The sequence below is a fragment of the Narcine bancroftii genome, chromosome 1 (assembly GCF_036971445.1).
Source record: "Narcine bancroftii isolate sNarBan1 chromosome 1, sNarBan1.hap1, whole genome shotgun sequence".
In the NCBI taxonomy this organism is placed as follows: Eukaryota; Metazoa; Chordata; class Chondrichthyes; order Torpediniformes; family Narcinidae; genus Narcine; species Narcine bancroftii.
Genome location: NC_091469.1, coordinates 471,785,247 through 471,812,102, shown reverse-complemented (window position 1 = coordinate 471,812,102; position 26,856 = coordinate 471,785,247). Strand labels below are relative to the sequence as shown.

Genomic DNA, 26,856 nt, shown 5'->3' with positions numbered 1-26,856 from the left:
TTCCGATCAGAAATGTCCTCATCCCCTCTTCCATTCCTCTGCTACCAGAATCAACCATTTTTCTCTCTTTCCCAGTTCTGATGAAGGATCCCAGTCTGAAAACATGATTGCTTTTCATTCCACAGGTGCTCCCTGGCCTGATGAGTGTGGTAACATTTTCTTTCATTATCTCTGCATTGAATTTGCCTTTTATAGCCCAGCCAGACAGATGAAGGAGTGCAGGAGAAAGCTCAAAATGATCACAAACAATGGTTCAGACTTATCTGATCTAGCAGCTGTTATAAGGTCAATTAATTTGCCATTAAACACTAACCTGCTGGTGCACAGTTCCAGCAGCAAAATAACTCATCATCTTCTATTTTTTTTAATTTGGGATACAGTACAGCAACAGGCCTTTCCAGCCCACAAGACCATGCCAGCCAAACACTCCCATGTGACTAATTAACCGACCAACATCACATATCTTTGGAATGGGGGAGGAAACTGGAGCACCTGGAAGAAACCCACGCAGATATGGGGTGAAAATACAAACTTCTTACAGACAGCGATGGATTCCCACCTGCGACTCGCTCTGGTGCATCGTGCTAACAGCTACACTAACCAGGCCATACTGCTAGTTATAGGGTGATTTACACAGAAGTCCCATGATATTACCGTAAGGAATACCCAGTATTAAGTCGGCTTTAGTTTTTTACACTGAACCGAACAAAGCTGGCATAATGCCGGGTCAGTGTGTCTTTTTACACAGCAAGCCGGAATTCTGGGAGCAAAAGAGGCGGGACATGTAACACAACAGCAGTGGTGTTGACATCTAGTCTCATGTGAAGCATACTGTATTTGACGGGGTGTTAGACCCTCTTTTTTTCCCCCCAAATGGCTCAAAAATATTCCCCCGGTTTTATATGCAAAGTTGAAGTTAGGGTGATAATGGTGAGCAATGCCAACAGTGATCATTGTCACTGTGCAGCTCACTAGCGTCACCGCCATCTATTGTTGGGGGCTGGTGGCGGGGCTATTGGGAGACTCTCCTGGAGGCCCACTGTTGGTCCCTGCACTGGTCCCTGTTATGTGGAGAAAGTTTCAGGTTCGAGAGAGACGAGTCTGGACACAAGGGTTTGCTATCAAATGTTACTTTTATTTACACACAACAATTAATAGAAGAGCATGGGAAAATCATAGCGGGAATAAAAGAGCATGGGAAAATAGGTGCACAATTTATAAAAGAGCACGGAAAAATCTACTGCAAGTATTAATGTACAGCAGTGGATTTCAAACTTTTCTTTCCACTCACATACCACCTTAACTAATCTCTATGCCACAGTTGCTCTGGATTACTTAAGGTGGTATGCAAGTGGGAAGAAAGGTTGAGAACCATTGCTCTAGACCCAATTGTTACTGAAATATTTTGCTTGATAAAAATTGTTATTGGCCCATTTCCTTTGGAGTTATGAAACCATGCACACGACGAGTCAATGAGGTATGATTAAAACAGTGGTTTTCAAACTTTTTCTTTCCATTCACATACCACCTTAAGTAATCCCTTAGTAATCACCACTATCTATCGTTGGGGGCTGTGACAGATAATGAAAGATAATGTTGAGGGCTTCAGACTGTTCAAACGGAGGACAAACCCACAGACCAGCTTGCTCACAGCACAAGGTGACTAGAGACAGGTGGGGACAGCTGAGAGCAGAGTGGTGGGATCAGTGTGGAGGATGGTCTTTTATCACAATGTCAGTCTCGAACACTAATCTCCACTCTCTTAATATCTGAAGGTCTGTCAGCGACTGTCTTGAATACATTAAGTAAATGAGCATTCACCCTCACCACTCAGGCCATGCCCTCTTAACTCTGCTACCATCAAGAAAAAGGTACAGGAGCCTAAAAACGAGCACTCAGCAGTACAGGGACAGCTTCTTTCCCACTGCCATCAGAATCTTGAATAATCAATGAACCAAAGTCATTGCTTTACTATTCATTTTATTTTTATAGTAATGTCATAAGATGGTTATAATATGAATGTTTCCACTCTGACGCTACTGTAAAACACTGAATTTCATGACTTGTTCATGACAATAAATCCTGATTCTGACTCTGAACAGGCCTTTCCAGGAATTCCAGGAATCTGGAATTCCTCCTGTAGAGTTCCAGATTCAGTACTCTTTGAAACATACTTTTATCTTATTCATGAATGACCAAGCGCTATTTTTAAAGCCCAAGAGCCACCCCTCATATGTCCTGTCAAAACCATGAATTATATACTGAGGAATTAAATCATCTCTCATTCTCCTCTCAGCGACACATCACTGCTTCACCCACCTAACGAAACGGTGAGTCTAGTCAAGGACGCATCACTATTTCACCACCAGCTCATTTCATCTCCAGCTCCAGCCGTTTCATCTACAGCCTGTTTCAGACTTTTATGGGACCATACATAGACATCCGAGATGGGCTAAACCCCAAATGCCAGCTAGTCAGGCATTCCCCAGTGAACTGCTTGCTGCCAGCCAGATCGACACGGCCTTTTACCTTTGCTGTATAATTGTGAGTTGCCAGGAGAGGGCTCGACAGTGGTATTATTATTAAAACAATTTTTGCTCTGCTCTGCTGCCTTAAAAACGCTGGGACTGGAAAGATCCCCCCATTCTATGTCAGTGCTTTTTACACAGCAGGCATAGCGTAAAAAAGCTGCCAATATCCTGGAACGAAGTGGCTGTGTAAAAATCCCTATTGTAAGTTTAACAATTTATATTTTTTTAATTTATATTTTTTCCTTATTTTTTTTAATAAATAATGGCATGATGTTGGCCTGATTTTACTGTTTGCATTTGCATTTAATATCCCGATTTGTTGTAATAACATATGTAAAAGTATCAGCCATCTGTTGGTCTTCTACTTAGAGACAACCTTCAGGTTTGGGGACTAATTAACAATCTGCCATGAGGTGGGAAGATGAAAACCAACAAAGAACTCATGAAATAAATTAAAATAAAATTCACAAGCAAAGGATGAAATCAATTTCATTAAAACTTTTCCATCAGCTGCTGTATTTTCCTTTTGATCTTTGATCACTGGAACAAAGTTCCACCCTCAGCTCTTCTGTTCTTCACTTGACATTCATTTCAACATCAGAAGGCTCATTTTGAGGAAATGAGAAAGGATCTAGAATGCGTCGAATGGGATCATTTGTTTCCGGGCAAAGATATGCGAGGTAAGTGGTTGTCCTTCAAAGGTGAAATTTTGAGAGCACAGAGTTGGCATGTTCCTATCAGGATTAAAGACAAAGTTAGCAGGCATAGGGAACCTTGGTTTTCGAGGGTTATTGGGGATGTGGTTCAGAAGAAGAGAGAGGTGTATAGCAGGTAGAGGCAACATGGAGGAAATTAGGTACTTCAGGAATATAATCAAAAACACAAGAAAAACTTTCAAAAAGAAATCAGGAAGGCAAAAAAAAAGATATGAGGTTTATTTGGCAGTCAATGTGCAAGAAATTCCTCAGGGTTTATACACATATATGAAGAGCAAAGGATCATGGAACCTATATAGATGAAAGAGGAGGACGTGCTCGCTGTCTTAAAGCAAATATGGGTGGATAAATCCCTGAGGGCCTGACAACATATTCCCTTGGATCTTGAGGGAGGCCAGTGTAGAAATTGTAGGAGTTCTGGCAGAAATATTTATATTGACCTTAGCCATGGGTGAGGTGCTGGAGGATTGGAGAGTAGCTCACGTTGTTCCATTATTAAACAAAGGCTTAAAGGTAACCCTAGAAATTATAGACTGGTTAGCCTGAAGTCGGTAATTGGTAGATTATTGGAAGGTGTCCTAAGAGATCGGAGATACAATTATTTGGACAGTCAGAAACTGATCAGCGATAGTCAAGATGGCTTTGTGCGTGTCAGGTCATGTTCAACCAATCTTACAGAGTTTTTGGAGGAAATTACCAGGAAAGTTGATGAAGGAAATGCTGTGGATGTTGTCTACATGGACTTTAGTAAAAACATTGACAAGATCCCACATGGGAGATTAATCACGAAGGTGAAATAGTGAATTAGTTTTGACAATGGCTGGCAAGAGAAGCCAGAGAGTAGTGGTAGATGATTATTTTTCAGACTGGAGGCCTATGATTAGTGGTGTCCATCAGGGATCAGTGCTGGGACCATTGTTGTTTGCCATCTCTATCAATGAACTGGATGATAATGTGGTGAATTGGATCAGCAAGTCTGCAGATGACAATAGGGTGCAGACATTGTGGACACCAAAGAAGGCTTTCAAAGCTTGCAGAGGGATCTGGACCAGCTGGAAAAAAGGGCTGAAAAATGGCAGATGGAATTTAATGCAGAGAAGTGTGAGGTGTTGCATTTTGGAAGGACAAATCAAGAAAGGATGTACACAGTTAATGGTAGGCACTAAGGAGTGCAGTAGAACAGAGGGATCTGGGAATACAGATGCATAATTCCCTGAAAGTGGCATCACAGGTGGATAGGGATGTAAAGAGAGCTTTTGGCATGTTGTCCCTCATAAATCACTATCTAGTGGGATGTTGTGGTAAAGTTGTATAATGTCTTATGACATTACTATAAAAATAAAATGAATAGTAAAGCAATGACTTTGGTTCATTGATTATTCAAGATTCTGATGGCAGTGGGAAAGAAGCTGTCCCTGTACTGCTGAGTGCTCGTTTTTGAGGCCAAATTTGGAGTACTGTGTGCAGTTTTGGTCACCAAATTACAGGAAAGATAACAATAAGATAGAAAGAATGCAGAGAAGATTTACTAGGATGTTGCTCAGACTTCAGGAACTGAGTTACAGCGAAAGATTAAACAGGTTTGGACTTTATTCCCTAGAGCATAGAAGAATGAAGGGAGAAGAAATCTTGGAAATGTGCTTTAGGTGTAATGTGGAGGTGGGAACCTTTATTCACTCAACCTGGCTGTGGTCTGGGAGGACCTGGGGGACCTACTGAAAACAAATGACAAAGGTGGATATTTTTTAAAAATATTTTATTTGAATAATCAATACAAACATAACAATAATTATTACATCTAAGTACATATATCTTATGGTCAATCATTTTTATATATATGAAATTCCCTCCTCCCTGCCCCAACTACAAAGAAAGAAAGAGAGGAGAGATCATTATTTAATCTTAAAGTTATAACTATGAAGCTTCTTGGCTGCAGGAGTGAAGATCGAGACCTCATACTTCAATATCAACAGTTTTCAAGTAAGGGCTCTAAACTTTAATAAAAAAAGAATATTTATCTCTCAAATTATATGTAATTTTTTTCTAAAGGAATACAGGCTTTCATTTCATTGTGCCATCTTTTCATCCCCAAATTTGAATCAGATTTCCACATAATAGCTAAGCATTTCTTTGAGGCTGCGATTGATAAATGAAAAAACTCAATTTGATACATATTTAGTTTCAATTTTAAAGCCGTCGATTTAATATCTCCTAACAAAAAAAACAACATTGATTTAAAAAGATGGAACGGTCTACCTATTATGATAGAAAAGTGAATTGTATTAAAATTAATATTTTTCCAAGAATACAATACCTATTTCAATCTATTCCTTGTTTTATACTTCAAAATAAAATTTAAGGATTCAAATGTAATTATATGTAAATTTTTGTGCAAAGGTGCATTTTCCACAGAATCTGGAATTGTACCTTTTGGGTAACAGTATAGACGTGTGCTTTAAACTGTCCAAGTACCAAATTCAGTTTGTGAAGGTCGCCTTGATGGTAGCAGGAAGTGCATAGCAGTTGTGTGGAAGTTCGACTCCCAATTAAATATTACACGATGGAATATGGAAATGCAGAGGTTCATTCCCCTGGAGAAAATCTCGTACAATTTAAGGAAGGAATATGACACATTCCTTCGAGTGTGGTGACCCTTTTTGAAATTCATAGGCATACAGGCATAATTTTCACCCCTTGGAATAAAGGAAATGAAGTAACCCATCCCAGCAGGGAAATGATTGGGATCAAAGAAGTGGGACATTGTTTTTGTTTTGTATCGTCTATATAACTTTATTCTTAGTTATACTGAGGCATGGGGGATGGGAGGAGGTAGGGAGGGGAAAAATGGACACAGTATGTTATACATAAGTTATATGTTTTTGAAAATGAAAAATAAAATATTCAAAAAAAGTATGAGGTGAATTTGGATAGAGGTATTTAAAATTATGAGGAGGACAGACAGAGTAAATGTAGAGAGGCTTTATCCACTGAGGGTAGGTGAGATACAAACCAGAGGACATAGGCTAAGGGTGAAAGGGGAAACATTAATGGGGAACGCGAGTGTGGAATGAGCTGCCAGCTAAGGTGGTGAATATGGGCTCAATTTTAACATTTAGGAAGAATTTGGACAGTTACATGGATTGGATAGGTATGGAGGGCTATGGGCTGGGTTCAGGTCAGTGGGGCAAGAGAGAATAATAGTCCAACATGGACTAGAAAGGCCAAAGGGTTTGCTTCTGTGCTGTAATGTTCTATGGTTCTAAGAAGAAAATTCTGTCTTTTTATCAGAAATAGATACAGGTACAAGAACATGTGATTCATTCTGGTGTTTGAGTCAAGGATAACCAGCAAACTCCTAAGCTGAACAGAAAGTAGCTATGGTGCCATTCTCACCATTAAGAAATGTGACCAAGCTCCATATTAAATTCCAACAGTGTTAAAGACGGGCTCAATTCTAACATTTAAGAAGAATTTGGACCAGGAACGTGGGAGAGAGAGGTATGGAGGGCTATGAATTTGGTGCAGGTCAGTGGGACTGGGCAAAAACTAGAAGGGCACAAACTAGAAGGGCTGATGGGGCCTGTTTCTGTGCTGTAGTGTTCTATGGTTCTAAGCCATATGTAATTGGACATGAAACCATGGCAAACATTTAATATTGATGGTCAATTATGTTAAGTCATAAATTCATTGTGATGCATTTCTGTTCTAAAACCACATATTCCAAAGTTCCATGGAAAATGTCATGGACAAATCAGTGGTTTATTTCAATTTTTACTTTCTTTTGGTACAGAATCTGTTCAAAGTATGAAAATAATGTGCATTTATATAGCAACTTTAATGATGTCAGGATATCCAAAATGTTATTTTTGAAAGATGGTTATTGTTTTATCAGTTGCTTTGCAAAAAACCTTTAGATTTATCTATCCAAAAGGTGGCTTCTCCGATAAGGTTTTGCTCCCTCAACAACATAATGGAGGGTTTACCTGGAACTTCTGCTTGGTTCACTGTGGGTGAGGGTGCTGTGGGAAGAACCACAGTCTAGAACCCTTCCATCTCCTGGCATTGAGGACCTGAGACCAAGGAAAATTCACTTAAACAACAGAGGAGGAAACAACAATCAGACTCCGCAGTAGTGGCAATGAGGTAAATAGAGAGCATCTGTAAAAATGTACAAGGATGGAAATCAATGGACATGAACAGTAAGGTTGTGAAGAGACTTTGAACAGTTTTCCTTTTTGTAAACAATTTATCGTGAATAAAGTCTATTTTTGGTAAAAATTAAGCTTGAACCCACAATTTTCTAACCTCTAATCCTCTGCTAGAAACCAGTTGTTTCTTATCAAGTTGCCACATAATTTGATAAGATGTAATGTTTTGAAAACTGAAGTTTAATGAAATGTGGCACACTTTTATGGACTATTTTAAAGTTTATTGAATAATGCAGTGGCTACTATTTTGTATGTAACATATGAAGCATTTGTAGTCTTTTCCTGAACTTACTTATTAACATATAAGACAATTTACCAAAGTACCATTACTGGTACCCTTTTTGGTGGGTTAAGACGTCCCAGCGGAATTTTCTTTTATTTTAGTTTGGGATAAGTTAGTTACAAGCTTTTTTTTCTCTTTGGTTTTTTTTTTCTGCAGGAACAAGAGATATAATATTGAATTCTGTCTGTTTGTTTATCATTAGTTGCGATGTTCATTTTAAATTCTAGGATACATTGTAATTACTCTGTACCTGTACAGCAGAAAATATTGGATCTTATCCTTGATTTTCAGAATTTATAATCTGTACTACTGGTCTTCCCAGTTTTTTTAACTGAAGTCTCGAGCTGAAAGGTTATTTTAAAATGTTCACAGCTCCAAACTCCCACCTAGATTCAAAGGTTAGAAGAAGTCATGTCTTGACAACATAGATTGCTTCATATTTCTTTGCTCAAAAGTAGTAGTTTTCCTCTGTAAATTCTTACAATGACATCCAAACATTACACTGTAAATGTTTTTAAAGGTGCAGATTAAAATTGACCTGTTATTATTGGGGCATGCCCATACAACATTTCTGGGTTTTTTTAATCCAAATTGAAATATCTTGCTTTAGGTGAGATCAAAGTGTGGCTTTTTAATCTTTCTTAGAGTTCTTTAGACTGCCAGACATAATAAAATCCTCCTTTATTCTGAAATTCCAGGTATTGATGATGTACTAATAACTATTTTTCTTTTGCTGGGACTGGTTGTTCTTTTTGCAGATTCGTTTTACTAAATTCACTGTGTGGCGCATAATATGGTGCCGTGAACTCTCTGCAGCACTGGAACAAGTAACGTGTGACAGAAACAGACCTTGTTAACCTCCCTCCGTTTTGTCAATGTCACCTCAATCTATTTATTTACTGGGAGACCATTTTCATAGGTTTCCATAGCAAGGATCTAAACCTTGTTTAAGCAGGTCACCAGTTCTAAGTGAGAGTGGTACACAAACTTGGATCTCAGAGACAAAATAAATGCTTAATTACCAGATGCATATAGTTCCAAGGCAGTTGTTGCTTCATTCATATGCACTGAGTGTTTCCTTTTATAAATGGCTTATCTTCTCTTCGCAGCTCAGACAGAAATTTGCCCATGTCATCTGACTTTCTTTCCTTACTGAAATTGATATACTCTACCTTATTTTTAAAAATAACTACTGTACATGTTTTAAATTTAAACTAAATATTTAAATTTAAATTTAGACATATGGCTGTGCAGAGTACTGGTGGGATGACCGCCCAGTTACACCCAATTAAACCCTGGTGCGTTTTGGAAGGTGGGAGGAAACCGGGGGCCCCACGGAAAACTCACACAGACATGGGGAGAATGTACAATCTCCTTACAGACAGAGCCCCAGTCCGATTGCTGACATTGTAGCAGCACCGTGCTCAGTATTTTTCTAACCGTGCCGCTGTTTTATTTGGGTAAAAACTGATGGATGTTAACCTCTTTGGGAGGATTATTTTGCCACAGACACTTTCACAAGATGTATGAGCAGAAGTAAACCCATCAGCCTATGGAGTCTTCCCCACGCTTTCAGTGTTGGACATTTCTAACACACTTTGCATTTTGTTAAACTGCAACTCATCGGGATGTTTCTGCATTTTGATGTTTCTGGAACCAATGCTACAATGGTGAGGTTCTCCAGAACCTAATCGTAATAAATCCACTAAAAGCAAGACCTATGCACAAGTACATGAGAAATAGGATCAGAGGTCGGCCATTTGACCACCTGACCCTGCTTTGTCATTCAATAAGATCATGGCTGTTCTGGCCATGGACTCAGCTCTAGTTAGCTGCCCATAACCCTCAATTCCCCTATTCTTCTAAAATCTGTATTTTAAATCTATTCAATGAGAAGTGCCTACTGCTTAATTCGGCAGAGAACTCGAGAGTCACTGGGAGAAGCAGCCCCTCCTTATCTCTGTCTTATTAAATCTACTCCCCTGAATCGTGAGATTATGTTCCCTACTTCTTGTCTCACCTACCAGTAGAAATAACCTCCCCGCTTTTATCTTTACCTATTCCTTTCATAATTTTATAGATTTCTCCAAGATCCCCTCTCATCCTTCTAAACTCCAATCAATCTCTCCTCAAGATAACCCCTTTCATTCTGCAATCAACCTGGTAAACCTCCTCTGCAGTGGCTCCTAAATCCATATATCCTTTTTCAAGTAGGGAGACTGGAACTGCACAGGTCATCCCACCAGTACTCAGGCACAGCTGAGCAGCACCTCCCTGCTCTTAAATTCAATTCTTGTAGCATGAAGGCCTGTCAAGGCCATGGAAACTCACAAAGCTTTTGTACACCCAATTACCTAAATGCTTTGTGTGACTATCTCTGATACAATGTAGAAATACAACAGGCATTTTTCATCCAGGTAATAGTTTTCCCTTTTAATAATGCTGGTTAAGGAATAAATATTGGTCAGGGCACTGTAGAGAACTTGAAAGATCACCAAGGCATTGTTTACATGAGCCTGAGAAAAGAGACAAAGACTCCATTTAATAATCAATCTGAGTGACAGTACCTCGGTGCAGTAGAGTGATAACCCACAACTCCTCTCAGGTCTCCTAGAGTTGGACATTAACCCACAACCTCTTGACTCAAGTAAAAAAAAAATCGTTTCATGAGCCACAACTGTTTGTACCCATGGTAAGGTGAAACACGGGGAGACAAAAGGGCACCAAGGACTTGCCCAGATTGGAGAAGCAAGGTTGACAGAGCTAGGGCTTTGCTCTTTGGAATGACGAAGGATGAGAAGTGACTGAATATAAGATTATGAGGGGCTCAGGTAGAGAGGACAGCCAGCACTTTGTTTCTAGGGCAACAACAGCACATACCAGAGGACATCTGTTCAAGGTGAGTGGAGGAAAGTAAGGGGAGATGTCAGAGGTAAGTTTTTTTTACTCAGAGAGTGGAATGCATTTCCAGGGGTGGTGGTGGTACAATAGGGACAGTCAAGAGACTCTAAAATAGGCACATGGAAGTAAGAAAATGGAGTGTTATGGGTGTGCGGTAAGGAGAAATAGGTTTATATTGGTCAGCACAACATGGAGGACTAAAGGGGCTGAACTGGTAAAGGTTCCATTATTGTCACGTAATTCTAAATTTAGAACATGCATGAAATCTTTAACTTTGTCTTCATAAGGAAGACAGAGAGTTGGAACTTTGTCCAGTGCCCCTCACAGAAATGAGGGCCCAATGAGGAACAAACTCACAACCCCTGGCTTACAAGACCAGTGCTCTAACCACCAAGCTATCAGAGCCTCTAATACCATATTGTGCTGTAAGCCTTTATGTTCTAAGCATGACTGTATTGAGTTCCTGGGATGATCAATGATTAAAACAACAGCCAAGAATTACATTTGGACGGCCATGTTTATGTGGCTGTAATGAGGAATTTATTTTTGTTGCAATGAAATGCAGCATTTATAAATATAGAGCAAGTTTTAAAAAAAGAAATTAAAATCAATAAAGAAAAACCAGATTCTAGAAATCTAAAACAAAACCAAATGATCCTGGAGATACTCATCAGGTCACGCCATGTCCATGGGAAGAGAAACAGAGCCAAGATTTCAGGTCGGACACCCCTCTTCAGAATTGAAAAGGACCCAAAGGAAGTTTTTCAAGGCGAAGGGAGAGTGGGGGAGAGAGATGTCTCAGGGTAAATTCGGGCTGACCGGGTGTGCAACAAAGTTATCTGGTCAATGACTGAATGCAAGGAGTTGGAGTGTGAGAACAGATACAGAAGTACATGGGCAAAAAGAATTGTAGAAGCTGTTAAATGCAGAGCAGGAGGACATGCCTGGCAGCATGTGTGACCCTTCACTGCAAGGGAGTTCATACTCAAAAATAAGAGAGACGATTCAAGGTTGAGAAGGACTGTGGTGATATCTTTGGAGTGTGTACCAACTGATCACCAGAATCTTGTAAAATTGCACCATGGCATATTTCTTCTGTTACTCAATTCCTCTTGAAATAAGAGAAAAAAAATACAATTTCCTTCTTAATTTTGTGTGGGCCATTAAACCATGATATTGCAAAGAAGAGAAAGTTTGATGGAGCTGATTGATCAAATTCTGTTTCCAATGCTTCATCAAAGGGCACTGTGGCTATTTTAGCTAATAGGCCACAAAATAGGTGCTGCTCTGACAAAGTATCTGACCATAGTGAATGATTGGTTAGTCCACCACAGTTTGCAAAGTCAGTTATTCTGCCATCAATTTGCATGGCTTTTTAAGCTGTCGTCCCCAAAATGATTTTTTTTTAAATTAGAAACAAATTTAAGAGGAGCAATGAAAAATATGGCTAAGTTATTTTCATTTCCATAGTAACCCTTTGTTGCTTCCTATCCTTTGAATTTTTTATAAATAGAAATCCCAACATGACCTTGTAAACATCACCTGTAGCCAACTAACAAACAGTGGCCTGCCTCTCTGCATTGTTGAACTGATATGGAAGAGATTGGAATGGTGCTGATATCAAGCAGCCCCATCCCCTTCTATAGTTCAGTAATTTCCTCGCCAGAATTGTGCAGCATGTTGGTCAAACATGAGAGTTGATTGTCATTCTGGATTAGAAGGTATGAGCGACAAGGAGAGGTTGGACAAATTTGCATTGTTTTCTCTGGAGCATCAGAAGTGACTTGATAGAAGTTTATAAAATGATGAGAGGATAAATAGAATAGACCACCAGAACCTTATTACCAGGGTAAAAATGTCACATGCTGGCTGACATGTGTTTAAGGTCAGGGGGAGGAGTTTAAAGGAGATGTGCATGACAAGTGTTTTAGACAGACTGGTCGGTGGCTGGGATGGGCTGTCAGGAGTAATGGTGACAACAGATCCAATTGTAGCAATTGGGCCCAAAATGCAGGGAATAAAGGGATATAGATCATGTGAACATAGCAGTTCTTTCATTGTGATTTGGGCATCACTTTGGGGTTCTGCTGGTGTACTGTGGAGAGCATTCTGGCCAGTGGCATCACAATCTGGTATAGAAGTGCCAACGCTCAGGACAGGAAAATAATCCAGAGGGATATTAACTTAGCTTGCACAGTCTTCATTCTATCAAGGACATCTACAAGAGGTGGTGTCTTAAGAAAGCAGCCTCTATCTTCAAGGACCCCCACCACCTTGGCCATGCCCTCTTCACTCTGCTACCATCAGATAAAAGGTACAGGAGCCTAAACACAAGCAGTCAGCGGCTACCCCTCAACTAAGGCGCTATCTTACTTTAAATTTAAATTTAGACATACAGCACAGTAATAACCCTTTCAGCCTTTGAGCCCATGCCGCTCAATTACACCCAATTAACCTATAACCCTCAGTACATTTTGAACAGTGGGAGAAAACTGGAGACTCTGGGTAAAACCCACGCAGATATAGGGGGAACGTGCAAACTCCTTACGGTCAGTGTGGGATTCGAACCTAGTGTCCCAATCACTGGCATTGAAACAGCATTGCACTAATTACTCCACTATCCTTATTTTGTAAGGTGGTTTCTATGAATATTTGCACTCTGAACGGCTGCAAAACAACGAAGGTCATAATAATAAATTCTGATTCTGTTTCTGATGTTTGGCCACAGACACGTGGGCTGAAGGGCCTCTTCCTGCGCTGTCCTGTTCTATATTCTATGCACATAAGTAGAATGTATTCATGTCAGTGCCAAGTGTACCAATGCCACATCAACTACACCTTCAAAATTGATGAAGATCCGCAAATTTAATATACTGAAAATCTGAAATAAGAAAAGTCCTTTAATTATACTCACCTCTACCATCTGACAGCTCGATCCATTTGCCCACCACCCTTTATGCAAAGTAGGTGCCCATCTAAGGTCTCTTACAATTCTTTCCCGTTTCACTTTAAATCTATATTATCCAGTTTTAGATTCCCTACCCTGAGACAAAGACTGTGACGATTAACGATGCCCTTCGTAAACTATAAGATCCCCCCCCTTAGCCCCCTCTACTCTCTAAGCCCTTCCTTTTTCTGCCTAAGGCTTTCCCTTTTCTCTCTAAGCCCTTCCCTTTTCTCTCTAAGCCCTTCCCTTTATGCTGTAAGGCCTTCCCTTTACTCTCTAAGTCCTTCCCTTTACTCCCTAAGGCTTTCCCTTTACTCTCTAAGCCCTTCCCCCGCCCCTCATATCAAGGGAATAAATTGAAGTAGATGTAGAAAGCATGATTTTCCCATGGTAGGAGAGTCGACGACAAGAGGACACAACTTCAGGAGGCCACTGTCTTAGAACAGAGGAATTTCTTCAGCCAAAGTGTGGTAAATCTATGGAATTTGTTGCCACAGAGGCAAGGTCATTGGATGTATTTAAGGCAGAGATTGATAGTCTCTTGATAGTAATGGCATCAAAGGTTCTGGGGAGTAGGCCAGGCAGTGGGGCTGAGGGGGAAAATGGATCAGCTCATGATTAAATGGTCGGGCAGACTCAATGGGCTAAATAGTAGTCTTCTAGGCAAAATAGTAGCATTTAAATCTTCTTTGGCTTGGCTTCGCGGACGAAAATTTATGGAGGGGGTAAAAAGTCCACATCAGCTGCAGGCTCGTTTGTGGCTGACAAGTCCGATGCGGGACAGGCAGACACGATTGCAGTGGTTGCAAGGGAAAATTGGTTGGTTGGGGTTGGGTGTTGGGTTTTTCCTCCTTTGCCTTTTAAATAGCCTTTTAAATAGCATTGAGATAAATACATGAATGTGAAGGGGGTGGTGGATATGTTCATGTGCTGTACTTTTCAGAATTCTGAGGTGAAATTGACATATCTTTCGTGTTTTTCCCTTTTTCTGAAGATGGGCTCGCATGCATTCTCTTATTCCAATGAAAGGATTTCTAAAACCAACATCTTCTCTGGCAACCTATTCAAGAAGAAATAATCAAAGCTCTCTCTAACTTCTTGTTCCTTCTCAGATAACTCGCTTTGTTAGTACCAGAAATGGCCGGTTCAGCAAGCAGTTGTCCATCTGTGAAATCCACTCCTTCTCCACTATCGCAGCATAGAACATAGGAGTTGGGAGGTGATGTTGAGACTGTTTAAGGCATTGGTGAGGCCAAATTTGGAATATTGTGTGCAGTTCTGGTCCTCAAATTATAGGAAGGATATCAATAAGGTAGAGAGGGTGCAGAGAAGATTTACTAAAATGTTGCCTAGATTTCAGGATCTAGATTACAAAGAAAGATTAAGTAGACTGGGTCTTTATTTATTGGACCGTAGAAGGATGAGGGGGGGATTTTGATAGAGGTATTTAAAATTTTGAGGGGGAAAGATAGAGTAGATGTGAATAGGCTCTTCCCCTTGAGGGTTGGTGAGATTGGAATGAGGGGTCATAAGTTAAGGGTTAGGAGGCAAAAGTTTAGAAATAACATGAGGGGAAATGTCTTCACTCAGAGAGTAGTGGCTGAGTGGAATGACCTCTGGAAGAGGCGGTTGCGGCAGGGTCAGTTTTATCACTTAAGAGAAAGTTGGATGAGTGCATGGATGTGAGAAGATTAGAAGGTTTTGGACAGGGAGTGGGTAGATGGGACTAGTGGAGTTCACTTAAATCGGTGTGGACTAGAGGGGCCAAGATGGCCTGTTTCCGTACTGTAATTGTTATATCGTTATACATTTCATTTGCCATTATTTGTTTGGTCTCTCTCTCTCTAACTGTCCCCATTAATCTACAGAAGTTACATAAGTCTGTTTATTGCCACAGGGATTGAAAATGCAATGATAGATGTTGTTTTGTGGGCAGACGAGTTCATGTACCATGCAACATGCAAGACGACAGATTAAAAGTAAAGAGGGTGCAGATTAACTAGAGAGAGGTAGGTTGGTATGAAGCAAAGATGACATAGTTTTACAGCAGTGAGGTTCATTCAGAAGTCTGATTTTGGCAGGAAAGGAACTGTTCATGGAACATGGTGTATGATCTCACACTTGGGAATCTAATGGGAGGGAGTGACAGTGAGAAATGCAAAGACATAAATTTTCCACAGAGGTGCAATCAATTCCATTTGGAACTGCCTGCATCTGCCTTCATAATTACTCAGGGGTTCCATATCTACAGGCAGTTCCCCCCTTGTACCAGATCAATTCCATTTGGAACTGCCTGCATCTGCCTTCATAATTACTCAGGGGTTCCATACCTACAGGCAATTTCACCCCTTCTACCAGATAGACTCATCAACGAATCCAGTGTGAGGGCTCAAGAAACAATACATTTCCCAGCAGTTATCCAGGAAATCTACCTGTTGGACCTGTGCCAAGTCAGAGCGGATACAAATGCAGAGTGCCCATTTATTTGAATTAAGAAGATCTGCTTCAGGGCAGAAGGGTATTATTAAGGTTTACATGTTTTTTTTTAAATTTATTAAGTTAATTAAAATTATCTGTATTAAAAGCACCTGAAAACTTAAAAAGCAATACTCTTGAAACATGTCCATTAACATGTTTCATGTATCACAGTTCTGAATGCTTCTAAATGCTACTGAATGTCAAATATTCACAAACATTCAATCTGTTGACAGTTTTGACAGCTGCTAAGCCTGGAGATTGCATTCATTCAGATGGGCTGAGACTTAACTGATCATCAAGGCTTTTCTGAAGTTATTGTCATTGAGTCAAACAGCCATAAAGCATGGAAATAGGCTCTTTGGCCCAACTCATCAACTTGCCCATCTAAGCTAGTCCCATTTACCTGTACTTGAACCGTATCTCTCTAACCCTTTCCTATCAATGTACCTGTCCAAATATTTCTTAAATGCCATGATCGCACCCACTACCATTACCTCTGGCAGCTCGTTCCATATCAACCTCACCCTCTGTGGGAAAAAGTTGTCTCTCAAGTCCCTTTTTTAAAATTTTTCCCCATTTTATTCTCCTGCCACGGGAAAATGTCTATGACTGTTCCGGATAGGGGGTAGGAGGGGTGGTGCCTAAAAGTGGGAATGGCCCTGCACTTTGATGGGCCCCACACTCACTAGCTTACTTGCAAAATTCTGGGCCCAGGTAAGAGTCTCAGAATCATAGAGGTATAGCAGGCCCTTCAGCCCACTGAATCTACTATCACACATTAATCCCATTCTTCCTACATTCTCATCAATTTCCTTCAATTCTTTCACCGACACACGAGGGGAAATTTACGGTGGCCAATTCATCCAGCAGCTTTCACGAGTTCAGGGCATGGGAGAAAGCCAGAGTAGCTGGAGGAAAACCACACAGTCACAGGGAGAAGAGGCACCTCACACAGACAAAAGCTGAGATCAGGACTTTCCTGTTTTATTCCTGTCTACTGCCAAGATCAGGATTGGACCCGAGTCTCATGTTTGCACAGTGAGGAAGCATGCCCTCTGGTCCTTTGGCAAGCCCGACTCACACTGACCAGCTGCTACCTCTTTTTCATTCTTCCCTCATTCCGATGTCCAGCTTCTACCAACTCACCAGGGCCAATTTACAGACCTATCCTTATGGTGTTTGCCTGTGGGACATTCACGGGAAAGTGCACAATGTCACAGGGAGGACATTCACACTCCCCCAGACATTTCCAAGCATCAGGACTGAGCTTGGGGCTGTGAGGCAGCGGCTCTACAAGTTACGCCAGTGTTCTGCCTTAGAGAAGGGATTTCTGCATTCCCATCCTGATCAAATGCTATTTACTTCCAGATCAGAATTTTTTTTTACCTGCCGCAGACAATAAAATTTGGGTGGGACGGTTAGCGCAATGCTGTTACCGCACCAGTGACCCGCGTTTAAATCCAGTGCTGTAATGATAAGAAGTTTGTGGGTTCTCCCCATGTCTACATGGGTTTCCTCTGGGTGATCTGATTTCCTCCCACCCTTAAAAACATACAGGGGTTGCAGGTTAGCAGGAGTATTTGGGCTGCATGGGCTCATGGGCTGAAAGAGCCTGTTACCATGCTACATGTATGTCTAAATTAAAATCATCTTGAAAATGGTGGATTTATTAACAACACATATTGAAGAGGGTAGAGTTGAGGTTCACGAAGAGAGTAAACAAAACCAGGAATGAGAAACCTCAACTGTGAAAAGATATTTGAGAAGGCACTTTGCTCTTCATACAGCCAATAAGAATTAATAGGGTTCTCCAAAGTGATCACAAGATGGCTGAGAAGAAATTAGTTCAAAAACAGAAGATTCAGTATTCCATATTTCAAAGTGAGGGCCTGAAGCTGGGATTACACAGGTCGAGGGAGAGATGGGAATCGAACTTGGGCACAACAATCAATGAGGAGTGGTGGCAAGACAGAGTGACTGGAGTAATTATTGCCAGATACAAGATGGTGAAATACAATTTCTTGCACCAGTAATACCTCACACCATAAAGATTAAACAAATCAAAGCGGTTTGTGGAAGTCTGACTCCCAACTAAATACCACATGATGGAATATGGAAATGCAGAGTTTTTTTCCCCTGGAGAAAATTACATTCAATTTAAGAAAAAAACATTACATTCGTTAAGGTGGCAAACTTTCTTGGCTCTCAGATTGATCAGATTCCCCCCCCCCCACCCCCGTCTTCGAAATAGGGGGTACTGTAGCAATCCGTCCCATCAGGGACGGATGTGATCAAAGAAGTGAGACATGACGCAGGCGGTAGGTTTCTTTCAGTTTCGTTTTGAGCTTCTTTATTTTCATTTTAATTTAATTTAATTGTATCATTGCAATTTAATTGACCAAACTTTCAGTTGTACGAGAGTGGGGAGGTGGGGAGATGGAGGGGTAAATACAGACAGTGTATATTACTTGATTGTTTTTTTTTTAAATTATATTGTTTATTTAAATTTTACAAGTCCATGAAAATTAAAATATTTTTAAAAACCCAAAGGTTCAGTAACTGGCAGATATGATTCAATGAGAATTGGTAAAAACTTTGAGTGGGCATGGGGAATGAGGAGAAACATTTTGTAGTGAAACGCACAATTCTGCAGTTGCTGTGATTGTAGTAAAAACACCCAGTAAATGCTGGAGGAACTCAGCCGGTCTCACAGCGTCCAGAGGAGGTAAAAATATATTATCAATACTTGAGCCCTGAGACTTTCTTTAAGGTATAAGCAAAATGTAGGTAGGCGTCTGGAGTGGGAGGAGTCCAGACTAATAGACAAAAAAAAGTTATATTGAATATGAGAAGGAAAGGTGAGAATAAATTTAGGCGCTGTGAAAGGAGACAGAGGGAAGACGGTAGAGAGACAGAACTAGAGGAAAGGAGACACAGGGTTAAAGATTGTGGTGATGGGGGGGGGGGTTTAATGGAAACTAGAAAAGTCGATGTTAATACCAGCTAGTTGGAGAATGCCCAGAGGTGTTTTTTCTCTAAATTGTGGGTGGTCTCTGTCTGGCAGTGCATGAGACCATGGACAGACATGTCAGCAAGGGAATGGGATGGAGAATTGAAATGGGTAGACAAATAAAGTCTTGTAGCACGTCACCACGATCTAGATTCTAGAATGCCTTGCCAAGTGGCAGAATCAGATGTAGCAGGAATTATTAAATGGGATTTGGCTAGATACCTGAAACAGGGACAGAAACATCATTTACAGTTGTAGGATTATACTGAACAGAAACAAGCCCTTCACCCCAACTCCTCCATACTGACCAAGCTATTGATCTGAACTAGTCCCATTTGCTTGCATTTCACTATATCCATATGTCTGTTTAAAAGTCTTATAAATGTCTTAATTGTACCCACTTCTATAGCATCCTGTGGCAGTTCATTCCACATACTCTCTGTGAGAAAGTCCTCTTTAGGTCCCTTTTAAATCTTTCTCCTCTCATCACATCCATGCTCTCTGGTTTTCAGTTCCCCTACCTTGGGGAAATGACTATGACTATTTACTTTATCTCTGCCCTTCGTGATTTTATAGACCCCTTTAAGTGCGCCATGTAGTTAGCACAGCGCTATTACTGCACCTCAACAATGAAGACGCTCTTTACCTCACGGATGGCAGTCTCTTCAATCTGAGGCGCCTGCAAGCTCACACCAAGACAAAAGAGCAATTTGTCCGAGAACTACTCTTTGCAGACGATGCCGCTTTAGTTGCCCATTCAGAGCCAGCTCTCCAGCGCATGACGTCCTGTTTTGCGGAAACTGCCAAAATGTTTGGCCTGGAAGTCAGCCTGAAGAAAACTGAGGTCCTCCATCAGCTAGCTCCCCACCATGACTACCAGCCCCCCCCCCCCCCACCACATCTCCATCAGGCACACAGAACTCAAACGGTCAACCAGTTTACCTACCTCGGCTGCACCATTTCATCTAATGCAAGGATCGACAAAGAGATAGACAACAGACTCTCCAAGGCAAATTAGCACCTTTGGAAGACTACACAGAAGAGTCTTGAAAAACAACCACCTGAAGAAACACACCAAGATCAGTGTGTACAGAGCCGTTGTCATACCCACACTCCTGTTTGGCTCCGAATCATGGGTCCTCTACCGGCATCACCTACGGCTCCCAGAACGCTTCCATCAGCGTTGTCTCTGCTCCATCCTCAACATTCATTGGAATGACTTCAACACCAACATCGAAGTACCCGAGATGGTAGAGTCCGCAAGCATTGAATCCATGCTGCTGAAGACGCAACTGCGCTGGTGGGTTACATCTCCAGAATGGAGGACCATCGCCTTCCCAAGATCGTGTTCTATGGCGAGCTCTCCACTGGCCACTGAGACAGAGGTGCACCAAAGAAGAGGTATAAGGACTGCTTAAAGAAATCTCTTGGTGCCTGCCACATTGACCACCGCCAGTGGGCTGATATTGCCTCTAACCATGCATCTTGGTGCCTCACAGTTCAGCGGACAGCAACCTCCTTTGAAGAAGACCGCAGAGCCCACCTCACTGACAAAAGACAAAGGAGGAAAAACCCCAACCCCAACCAACCAATTTTTCCTTGCAACTACTGCAACCATGCCTACCTGTCCCGCATCGGACTTGTCAGTTACCAACGAGTCTGCAGCAGACATGGACATACCCCTCCATAAATCTTCATCCGTGAAGCCAAGCCAAAGAAAGAAATTACTGCACCAGCAAGCTACGTTCGAATCCGACGCTGCCTGTAAAGAATTTGTTCATTCACTCTGTGACTGACGTAGGTTTTCCCAGGTCCTCCAGTTCCCTCCCACGTTCCAAAAATGTACAAGGTTGGTAGGCTAATTGGACGGCATGGGTTTCAATGGCCAGAATCAGCTTCTTTCCATAGTTGTAAATAAAATTTAAACATTTAAGATTTAGGTTCAGCCCTCAGCCTCCTTGTGGAAAAAGAGCAGGGGAATGGCACTATTTGGATAGCAATATCTTATGTACTGGGTCTAACTCTGTTTTGGCCAATTTAGAAAGCAATTGAGGATCGAAGCAGTTACCTTCATCGAAAAGGAAAGCAGATTTCCTTCCCTGTAAATCTGATGGGTTTTTAGAAAAATCCAGTAATCCACAAGCGTTGCAACTGAGACTAGCATTTTATTCAAGATTTATTTATTTGACATGAAACCTTTTATCTTTTTTTGTGCAATCTGAAGTCATATCGCTGATCCAGACATGAGTCTAATATTATAACCACTCTGTTGCCTTTCCTCACAATTTCACCTAGTGATATTAACAAGCCATTGGTATTTAATGTGAGTTCTAAAAGATAGAAGTAGTAGCACTAACATAAAACCATGTAATGGTTGCAAGGCAGAGGGAGACCATTCGGGCCTTCATGCCCCTGTCAGCTCCTTGCAGTACTATCTATTCAGGCACATTCTGGCGCTCTTTCTGCAAATTTTAAATTTGTATTTAAATTTAGACATTCCACGCCCATGAGCCTGCGCCACCCAGTTACACCCAATACACCTACAACCCCTCCTATGTTTTGAAGGGTGGGAGAAAAGCAAAGCACCCAGAGGAAACCCATGCAGACGTGGGGAGAAGGTACAAACTCCTTAGCGATGCCAGATTTAAACCCAGGTCACTGGTCCTGTAACAGCGTTGCCCTAACCACTATACCAACTTCCAAAAATCCAATTGATTCTGTATCTTCCACATCTAAGCAGTGAGTACCAGATCATTTTCTCTCTCTCTCTCTCTCTCTCTCTCTCTCTCTCTCTGCAATAAAGTTTTGTCCTACTGTTCTCCCATGCCATCACTTTCAATGTTTGCCCTGACCTCAAACTGCTTCCCTCTACTTGCCCCATCTACCTCCTAATTGCATTTACACCCCTCTATCAAAGCCAATAAGAAATTAAGGAAAAACAGCATCTTTACAAAAGGAGGAAATGAAGTATTTTCGATATCCCAAAATTTGGGTTTTGGCGAGGTACAGCCACGCTGTCTCTATTAAACTTCAATCTCTTGCCCAGGAGCCAGGTGCTATATTGCTTTAGCACCAACTGAAACAATACATCTGAAAGAAATTGTAAAGAGAATAATTATAGTGTTCTTGGAATTAGTCTCTGGCACTATGAACTGTTTGTCCACATACTCAATAATTTAGGCCGCTGTATGAAGCAAGCAAAACACGGGACCTTCTGTAAACATTACCCCAGGACTAAATATGTAAGATATGTCTGTTCAAAAAAAACCCACCTGTGGGAATTCAACTAACTTATGCCATATTGTGAAAAAACTAATACTGAGAATCTTTTGTCAACATTAGTGTAAAATACTCTCGGTCCAAAGCACAATGCAGGCGAGGTTTGATCCTAAAGACAACATTTTAAAGAATTAGCCGTCTTTGACATGGAATTTCTTGGGAAAGGTAAAACTGTGCCTGCGTGAAAGGAAAAAAAGAACCCACAGTTCATTTAATGCTTTTAGGTAGATATACAAAGCAAGAAAAACAAGTGACTTCACTTGTACATAGTCTTCTGTATGAATGCATGGTAGCGAGTTTGGGGACCAAAGGGGAAGTAGCTGTTTTTTCACATGTAAAGAACAAAGAAATAGTTCAAGTTTTAATGACACTTTTATACATAAGGAAAACCATAGTTAAAAAGAGAGAGGCAAAAAATCTTCCCGATGCCCTGAACAAAGATTAGCTGTGTAAGTTACTAGTCTTTCATTTTTGTGTTTCAATTGTGGCACCCTCGCTGTAACATGAAAAGATTCTCCCACTCTTTCTTGTCAATTGCGATTTGAAAAGCTTGGTCTGTACTAATTAGCCAGCTCAGCGTAATCCTATTGGCTAGATTTAGAAGTGGTAAGACATTCATTTGGTGAAATGCGAATCGAATGTGTAACTTATTATCAATAAATAATGCTAAAACGTACATTAAACAACTTTCTCCAACAATTTGAATTTGATTCGATGTGCTTCTGGGGAAATGTGGTGGAAAGAACATAAATTGCCTGCAGAATTCTCAGGACTTGAAATGTTACCATTTTCTCACAGTAAGATAGATCTGGCCTTGCAGAAGGAAACTGGTATTGCTGGTTCAGTTGGAGTCCATTTCTGGCTTTCTGAGGAAACTTGCACATTGATGACAGGCAAAACATAAGCAGGATACCTACTGCAATTGGCCAAAAACAATATTTTCTAAAATGGTACGAGAGAAGCTATAGTTTTCAAGAGAGATTGGAGTCCGCGTCGATAGAACACCCAAGATTATAGAGACGGACAAGATTAGGTAGGGTTTTGTTCCACTATTCAACAAGAAGACATACTTTTATAATCAACAATTCAATGCCCAGCTAGAACCTCCATGGCTTTACCATCACTGAAAACCCCACTTTCAATATCCTGGGGTGGGGGGGGGTGGTGTGTTACCATTAGCCTGAAACTGAACTACTTCAACTCCATGAAAAATAGAATATAGATTTAAGGTGAGAAAGAGTCTGAAAAGTTCCCTACTGTTGAACCCTTTATTTTTCTCAGTTCAATGTACCAATTTAATAATGTCTTAAAGGGGGTCTGAAAGGAAAGTGGTTAATAGCTGGAACTTGCTGCCAGAAGAGATAGAAGAATCAGAAACATTACTGCACTTAAGAAGCATTTAGAGGTGCACTTGAACAGGCAAGGCATAGAAGGATACGATCTGAGTTTGGGTAACTGGGATTATTGTAGTTGGGCAAAGAGGCACATGAACATGATGGGGGAAAGAGCTAATTACTGTGCTCTACAACTTGATAACTCTATGACATTTGTCTCTCTCTGGAGCCTCTGCTGTTTTGCCTAGATAACTCCCACAATTTTCCAGGGCTTCTTGGATTGCCGGTAGTGAATCATTGGGAAAACTGGTCTGCCCTGAAAAGGTGTTCCTTATTTCTTGGCTTAGTAATGCACAGAATGGAATGATCCCAGAGAGCAGGAGGAACTGAGAATGGTGTCTCTACTGAGGCAGAAGGATAAGGAGACCAGGCAGTGGCAGACTATAACTATAGTTTTATATCCATAGATTATACTCAGGAGTTAGAACAGAGAACACTACAGCACAGTACAGGCCCTTCCGCCATCGATGTGTGGAACCATATATTCCTTTATAAAAATAATGAGCCCTTCCTACCTCGTAAGCCTCTACTTTTCTTCCAATGTTGATGCAGCACACATGTCTTGCCGACATATACTGCTGTGATTAAAGAAATAGCATGTTAAAACCCTAATAATCCATCACTCTTTCCTGCAGTGAGAAGTGCAAGTCACCAAACTAAACCTTCTACCCACAGGTATGCTCACACCCACATTCCGCACTGTCAATTGCTGCTGTATTTAAATGTTGTAAGATATAATGTGGGACGGAACGTGAAATGCAATTGAACCAAGCCAACCCAATGTTATGTATCCACAGAGTCAGAAATTATCCTCTGTTATATTCATTAAACATGAGATGAGCAGTTCTGGTCAGAAAGATGTTAATATGTTGGAAAGGCTGCAAAAAAGAATCACTAGAGTTCGTAGAACATACAACATAGAAATCGGCAGCACACATGCCCTTCGGCCTACACGGTGTTTTGCTGACCTAATAACCTATTCTGAGTGAAACACGATAAGATAGGCTGCAGATGCTGTGATTGTGGTAAAAGCACCAAAATGCTGGAGGAACTCGGCTGGTCTTTTCAGCATCTAGAGGATACAAAGATATATGGGTTGACGTTTGGGGCCTGAGCCCTTGTTCAAGGAAAAATCAAGAAAAGACAGAAGCAGGATATATCAGAAAGTCCCAGAATTCGAAAAATGCGGGAGGAATCCAGACCAAAAAAAGGTGTTAATTGGATATGAAAAGGGACTGAGTAGAATTTATCATGTCTGTGCGAAAGGAAAGCCGGAATGGAGAGAAGACGAGGGGTAGGGGGGTTTAACGAAAGCCAGAGAAGTTGCTATTAATACCATCTGGTTAATGTCCAGTCTGGCAATACATGAATAGACATGGGCAGACATTTCGGATGCAATTGATGACACCTGCAGATGCTCCTGCTGTGGTCTCCTGTACATCGGAGAGACTGGACCAGACTGGGAGATCATTTTTTTGAGCATTGTCCACTGCAATAGCGTGGATCTCCCAGTGGCCATCCATTTCATTTCTCCATCCCATTCCCTTGCCAACATGTCTGTCCATGGCGGCTAAGGACATTTTAAATATTTCTGCCAGAGTCCCTGCAGTTTCTACACTAGCCTCCCTCAAGATCCAAGGGAATATTTTGTCAGGCTCAAGAATTTATCCACCCTTATTTGCTTTAAGACTGCAAGCAGGTCCTCCTCTTTAATCTGTAGATGTTCTATGATCTCACTACTTGTTTTCCTTACTTCCCACAACTGTGTCCTTTTCTTGAGTAAATACTGATTTGCAAAAAAACCATTTAAGACCTTTCCCAACTCCTTTGGCTCCATAAAAGACTGACCACTCTGATCCCTTACTATCCTCTGCTCTCAATATACCTATAGAAACCCTTAGGATTTTCCTTCACATTGTCTGTCAAAGCAACCTCATGTCTTCTTTTAGCCTTCCTGATTTCTTTCTTGCATTTTGTATGCTCCTCAAGTTTCTCATTTGCTCCATGTTGACTATATCTGCTATACACACCTCTCTTCTTCTGAACTAGATCCCCAATATCCCTTGAAAACCAAGGTTCCCCATGCCTATTAACCTTGCCTTTGATCCTGACAGGAACATACAAACTCCGTGCTCTAAAATGATATAATTGTTATGGAGGGGGATGGCCACAGGTGTGCGCTGAACTTCCTACCTGTTCCCCTTCCTTCCTTCTATCACGCATCAACCCTCCCCCTGTCTCCTAGATATGATAATGTCCCTGTAACATCTGTCTATCAGCCCCTCTGTCTCCTGAATGATCCAGAGTTCATCCAGCTCCAATTCATTAACTCGGTTTGTTAGGAGCTACAACTGGATGCTTTTCTCACAGATGAAGTCGTAACAGCTACTGTTGGCTTCCCTGACGGCCCACATTCTGTAAGAGGAGCATTCCCCTGCCTTGGCTGCCATTCCCACTGTTTATGACTAGAGAAATAAAATATATATCTGAAAATCCTGCCCTTACCTGTGCCAACCTGCTGAATCATCTTTGTTCCTGAAATAGGGTGGCCCTTTCTGACTTCAACTCTGACCATTCCTCACCTCTTACCTATTCTTGCTGAAGTCTGTTGAGCCAAAGCCTTACCACTCTGACTCAGCCCACTCTGACAATGTCCGCTCCCCCCTTCTTTGTCTTCATCTGTTGAACTCGATTGCCCAAAAGTCTGCAGTCACCATGGTTGAAGTAAAAACACATCGCTAGAAAAACTCAGCAGGTTAAACAGTGTGGATCACATAGCAAAGATTAAAATGCATAACCAACATTTTGGGTTTGAGCCCTTCATCAGGGTATCCATATTTGGAACGAAGTACCAGAAGATATTATAGAAGCAGGTACAATTACAACATTGAAAAGATACTTAGGCAGATATATGTATAGGATGGGCTAAGGATATGGACATTTACAGCCAAATGGGAGTAACCCAGAAGCTAAGTGGTTATCATGTACGAGTTGGGCTGAATGGCTTGTTCTGTGCTGCATGACTCTCTGACTCTGAGATGTAGTAGAGGTATTATTATCTCCCCTTAACATGCTACTCTTTTACAATAATATTTAACCTTTCCAGTAA

General features: G+C 41.1%; 1 long non-coding RNA gene across 1 annotated transcript in view; it reads left to right on the top strand.

Annotated features, from left to right (window-relative positions):
- Positions 1–6,997: 6,997 nt before the first annotated feature.
- The window catches only part of LOC138753826 (uncharacterized), a 39,796-nt gene continuing 19,937 nt past the window's right edge, over positions 6,998–26,856 (top strand). The window contains exon 1 of the long non-coding RNA XR_011351451.1: positions 6,998–7,390. This is a non-coding gene — a long non-coding RNA (uncharacterized lncRNA). The remainder of the gene's footprint in view (positions 7,391–26,856) is intronic.